Raw genomic sequence first — 6,000 nt, 5'->3', positions numbered from 1 at the left:
TGAAGTACATTCTGCTGCCTCCTTCAAGAAACCCACTCAGGTTTTCAAGATTTGTGAGGACACCGAGGAAAGCGAGCCAGGGTAAATGAGGGAAAGAAGTAAGTGTATGGCCTGTTCCAGTTAGGTACACACAGAAATTTTCATTTTCTTACCTTCCAGTGTCAGGTTCTAGCGTGGGCGCCCGCGGCTCTCGGGAGAACTTGACGGGAGCCCCCAGCTCAAGTCCGAAGTCGCCGGCGTTTGCGTCATCCTGCGCGCTGCTCCTGCTGCCCCTCAAGCCCCTCAGAGAAACCGCCGGGGCCGCCACAGAAGCCAGGAGAGGACTTAGGACGGCCCGTGCCACAGAAGAAAGATAACGCAGGTGAAACCTGGCGCAGAGGTGACAGCGAGAATGAATGTGAACCGAGAGAGCTGGTATTCAGAGGCCGGACGAGAATATGCTCAAGTAATCAAAATGTTGGGAAATGGACGCCTGGAAGCTTCCTGTTGGATGATGTGGAGAGGTTGTGTCACATCAGAGGGGAACTGAGAATAAAGGTTTGGATAAATACCTCGGACGTTATATTGGGTGGTCCCGAGACTATCAGGCTAACAACGCTGCCGTCATGTACAAATACAGCGCACGTGAAGCTGGAAGTCTGAAGGCCTGTGGTGAGCTTCCCCAGCAAGCGGAAGTCAATGAAACGGATCCGTTTGGTCCTGGAGGACGTGGTGAAATCCAGCTGGATGACATTGGACTTGATGATGAAGACGCTGATGCTCTCTAAGTGGAACTGAACATCTGACATTACAGTTTTTCTGAAGATTGTCCTGCAGTTTGGATTTTGGCCACGACCCTTAAAGAAGATCCAAGTTTCGTTTGCACAGGGGCGGCCTCGTGGCCTACCTGGAAAGTCCTCTGCCTCGGACACAGGCATCCCACGTGGACGTGGATTCGAGTCCTGGCCGCTCCACTTCGGGTTCAGCTTGCTGCTAATGTGCCTGGGAAAAGAAGTGGAAGATGGTTCGAGTGTTTGGGACCCGCTTCCCACTTGGGAGACCTGGTATCATACACATTCTTTTCATGATCTTAATTTACCATAAATATATCTATAAAAAGTATTTCTAAAATGTTTTTAGAAACTATTTTAATAAATTTGCATTTGTAAATTAGTAGTTCAGAAAATGAACACTAGGTGGCAGACAGTTATTATTGAAAATATCGATGTAAAAACCTAAACAGACCCATAACTGAGACAGAAATTGAAACAGTAATAAAGGCCCTCCCAACAAAGAAAAGCCCAGGACCAGATGGATTCACTGCTGAATTCTACCAGACGTTTAAAGAAGAACTAACTCCAATTCTTCTCAAACTATTCAGAACAATCGAAGAAGAGGGAGTCCTCCCAAATTCTTTCTATGAAGCCAGCATCACCTTAATTCCTAAGCCAGAGAAAGATGCAGCACTGAAAGAGAATTACAGACCAATATCCCTGATGAACATAGATGCAAAAATCCTCAATAAAATTCTCGCCAATAGAATGCAACAACACATCAGAAAGATCATCCACCCAGACCAAGTGGGATTTATCCCTGGTATGCAGGGATGGTTTAATGTGCGCAAGACAATCAATGTGATACACTGTGGGGAGCAAACCGGACTAGACTGTTACTGGAATTAAGACTTATTCTATGCATCTGCTCTCCCACAATATGGCGCTGGGAGAGAAGTAAACAGCTTCCGCACAGCTGCCTCCAGTTCAACTGATAAACTGTAGGACTTGCTCCTGATTGGAGGAGAGTGGCGTACTCGGCGTGTGGGCAGCCGAGTTAGGATTGGCAGAGGAGGACTATAAAGGAGGAGAGAGACGGCATGCACCGGGAACATCTATGGGGAACATCTAAGGGAACCCGTGCAGCCCCCGAGAAGAGCCGGCCGGCGGTGTGCCGCTCCCCTGCGGAAGTGGGGAATGCGGCCAGGGGGAACTGCCCTTCCATGGAGGTGGAAGGGATAGTAGCCAACCCGGGAGGAACCAGCAGCAAACCCGGGGAGGGCCGAGCAGACTGAAAGAGCAGCGCAGGGTCCTGTGTCGTTCCTCCACGAAGAGGGGGAGCGACATAATGGTGCCGTGACTCGGATATGAAGCCTAGGCAGGATTTAGTGTCGTTCCTCCACGAAGAGGGGGAGCGACATAATGGTGCCGTGACTCGGATAGGAAACCTAGGACGGATATGAAACTTAGGAGGGAAGAAACGGGAAGAAGCAGGAAAATACCAGAGAGAGAGACTAGCAAACAGCCTAGGGAAAAGCCGGACGAAAAGGGTGCCGGAAGAAGCTATTGAAAGCCTAGGCATAGACTCAGATACGGACTACGGGGGGAAGCTGGGAGAAATCTCTAAGGGCGAAAGCGAAAGTGAAAGCTAGAACAAACAGACTCCGACGCGGACTGTGGGGAGAGGCCAGGAGAAATGAGGGAGGAGTATTGTTGGAGGAAAGTTTGGGGAAACATACCGGGTAGAGAAAAATGTTAGGGAAATTGAAGCCGCGGGGGGGCAGGCCAAGGCGGACACGAAAGCCACTTTGGGGTTCTCAAGTTAGCCCGGGAATAGGGGGCGAAAAGTTGAAACCAGAAGCTGAAACGTGAGCCAGGTTGGGATCCGTCTGATTAGCCCGGGGAGCAAAGGACGGGAAGCCAAACCGTGGGGCGGAGACGTACGCTGGGTTGAATTCGCCAGGCTAGCCCGGGGAACTTAGATTGAATGCTAATGGCGGACACGTAAGCTACGCTGTGTTACTCGCGGAAGCCGCCGCGTGCAGAGAGAGCACGGGGCGTGAATAGATAGGGAACGGGACTGGCGTAGGCCGTGGTTCAGACGCGAAAGGGTTAAGCGTGGAGACCGCGGAGCGCGCGAAGCCGAGCCGCACAAAGCCGGGAAGCTGCGCAGATGAGAGAGGCGCGCGGGCTGAAGCGGCGCAGAGCTGGGAACCCGCCGGCGGGGCGAGGTGCCGGGAAGCCGCGGGGATAAGAGAAATAGAAATTTAGAAGCAAAGTGAGAGAAATAGGAATGCTGGAAGATAGAAGTAAAATGGGAGAAATAGGAATGCCCGGAGATAGAGAAATAGAAAGGCCTCCCCTCAACATGGCAATTAGAAGGCTTGGATTCGGTCTGCCCGATTAGTGAGGCGATGAGCACCTGGGCGGCTAGCAGCTTATGCACCGCAGGTCACCGAAGACAGGCACGAATTAACATCAGTAAGGCTTCCCCACAATACCGCAATTAGAAGGCTTGGATTCGGTCTGCCTGATTAAGGCGGTAAGCGCCAGCAAGCAGCTCGACCAGAGTATGAGCTGCAGGTCACCGAAGATAGGCACGAACCAACACTAATAAGTCTCCCCCACAATAAGGCAATGAGGAGGCTTGGATTCGGTTTGCCTGATAGGTCTTGTAAGTCCCCTGCAGGCAGAGCAGAGCATGCGCTGCAGGGCACCGAACACAGGCACGCATCAGCGCCTAAAAACCTCCTCACAACATGGCGAAGAGAGGACCCGGATTCGGTTTTCCTGATTGATAGGACTTGTAAGAGCCTGTGGCAACTCTAGCAAGTAGAGCAGAGTGTGTGCCGCGGGACACCGAAGACAGGCGCGTATCAACACCAAAAATAAAAAGAAAGGGGGATCTGTGGGGAGCAAACCGGACTAGACTGTTACTGGAATTAAGACTTATTCTATGCATCTGCTCTCCCACAATATGGCGCTGGGAGAGAAGTAAACAGCTTCCGCACAGCTGCCTCCAGTTCAACTGATAAACTGTAGGACTTGCTCCTGATTGGAGGAGAGTGGCGTACTCGGTGTGTGGGCAGCCGAGTTAGGATTGGCGGAGGAGGACTATAAAGGAGGAGAGAGACGGCATGCACCGGGAACATCTATGGGGAACATCTAAGGGAACCCGTGCAGCCCCCGAGAAGAGCCGGCCGGCGGTGTGCCGCTCCCCTGCGGAAGTGGGGAATGCGGCCAGGGGGAACTGCCCTTCCACGGAGGTGGAAGGGATAGTAGCCAACCCGGGAGGAACCAGCAGCAAACCCGGGGAGGGCCGAGCAGACTGAAAGAGCAGCGCAGGGTCCTGTGTCGTTCCTCCACGAAGAGGGGGAGCGACAATACACCACATTAACAGACTGCAGAAGAAAAACCATATGATTATCTCAATAGATGCCGAGAAAGCATTTGATAAAATACAACACCCGTTCATGATGAAAACTCTGAGCAAACTGGGTTTGGAAGGAACATTCCTCAATACAATCAAAGCAATCTATGAAAAACCCACAGCCAACATCCTATTGAATGGGGAAAAGTTGGAAGCATTTCCACTGAGATCTGGAACCAGACAGGGATGCCCACTCTCACCACTGCTATTCAATATAGTTCTGGAGGTTCTAGCCAGAGCTATTAGGCAAGAAAAAGAAATTAAAGGGATACAAATTGGGAAGGAAGAACTCAAACTATCCCTCTTTGCAGATGACATGATTCTTTATTTAGGGGACCCAAAGAACTCTACTAAGAGACTATTGGAACTCATAGAAGAGTTTGGCAAAGTAGCAGGGTATAAAATCAATGCACAAAAATCAACAGCCTTTGTATACACAGACAATGCCATGGCTGAGGAAGAACTTCTAAGATCAATCCCATTCACAATAGCTACAAAAACAATCAAATACCTTGGAATAAACTTAACCAAAGACGTTAAAGATCTCTACGATGAAAATTACAAAACCTTAAAGAAAGAAATAGAAGAGGATACCAAGAAATGGAAAAATCTTCCATGCTCATGGATTGGAAGAATCAATATCATCAAAATGTCCATTCTCCCAAAAGCAATTTACAGATTCAATGCAATACCAATCAAGATACCGAAGACCTTCTTCTCAGATCTGGAAAAAATGGTGCTGAAATTTATATGGAGGCACAAGAGACCTCGAATAGCTAAAGCAATCTTGTACAACAAAAACAAAGCCGGAGGCATCACAATACCAGATTTCAGGACATACTACAGGGCAGTTGTAATCAAAACAGCATGGTACTGGTACAGAAACAGATGGATAGACCAATGGAACAGAATTGAAACACCAGAAATCAACCCAAACATCTACAGCCAACTTATATTTGATCAAGGATCTAAAACTAATTCCTGGAGCAAGGACAGTCTATTCAATAAATGGTGCTGGGAAAATTGGATTTCCACGTGCAGAATCATGAAGCAAGACCCCTACCTTACACTTTACACAAAAATCCACTCAACATGGATTAAAGACCTAAATCTACGACCTGACACCATCAAGTTACTAGAGAACATTGGAGAAACCCTTCAAGATATTGGCACAGGCAAAGAATTTCTGGGAAAGACTCGGGAGGCACAGGCAGTCAAAGCCAAAATCAACTATTGGGATTGCATCAAATTGAGAAGTTTCTGTACTGCAAAAGAAACAGTCAGGAGAGTGAAAAGACAACCGACAGAATGGGAAAAAATATTTGCAAACTATGCAACAGATAAAGGGTTAATAACCAGAATCTACAAAGAGATCAAGAAACTCCACAAAAACAAAACCAACAACCCACTTAAGAGATGGGCCAAGGACCTCAATAGACATTTTTCAAAAGAGGAAATCCAAATGGCCAACAGGCACATGAAAAAATGTTCAAGGTCATTAGCAATCAGGGAAATGCAAATCAAAACCACAATGAGGTTTCACCTCACCCCAGTTAGAATGGCTCACATGCAGAAATCTACCAACAACAGCTGCTGGCGAGGATGTGGGGAAAAAGGGACACTAACCCACTGTTGGTGGGAATGCAAACTGGTCAAGCCACTATGGAAGTCAGTCTGGAGATTCCTCAGAAACCTGAAGATAACCCTACCGTTCGACCCAGCCATCCCACTCCTTGGAATTTACCCAAAGGAATTTAAATTGGCAAATAAAAAAGAGGTCTGCACCCTAATGTTTATTGCAGCTCAATTCACAATAGC

At 48.4% G+C, this 6,000-nt stretch overlaps 1 pseudogene; it reads left to right on the top strand.

Moving 5' to 3' along the window:
• The first annotated feature begins 204 nt into the window (after positions 1-204).
• LOC127491979 (eukaryotic translation initiation factor 1A, X-chromosomal-like) overlaps positions 205-6,000 on the top strand; it is a 61,126-nt pseudogene continuing 55,330 nt past the window's right edge.

Source organism: Oryctolagus cuniculus, chromosome 9 (genome assembly GCF_964237555.1).
Source record: "Oryctolagus cuniculus chromosome 9, mOryCun1.1, whole genome shotgun sequence".
NCBI lineage: Eukaryota > Metazoa > Chordata > Mammalia > Lagomorpha > Leporidae > Oryctolagus > Oryctolagus cuniculus.
The sequence above is the reverse complement of the archived record's forward strand: the minus strand, read 5'-3'. Positions and strand labels throughout refer to the sequence as shown.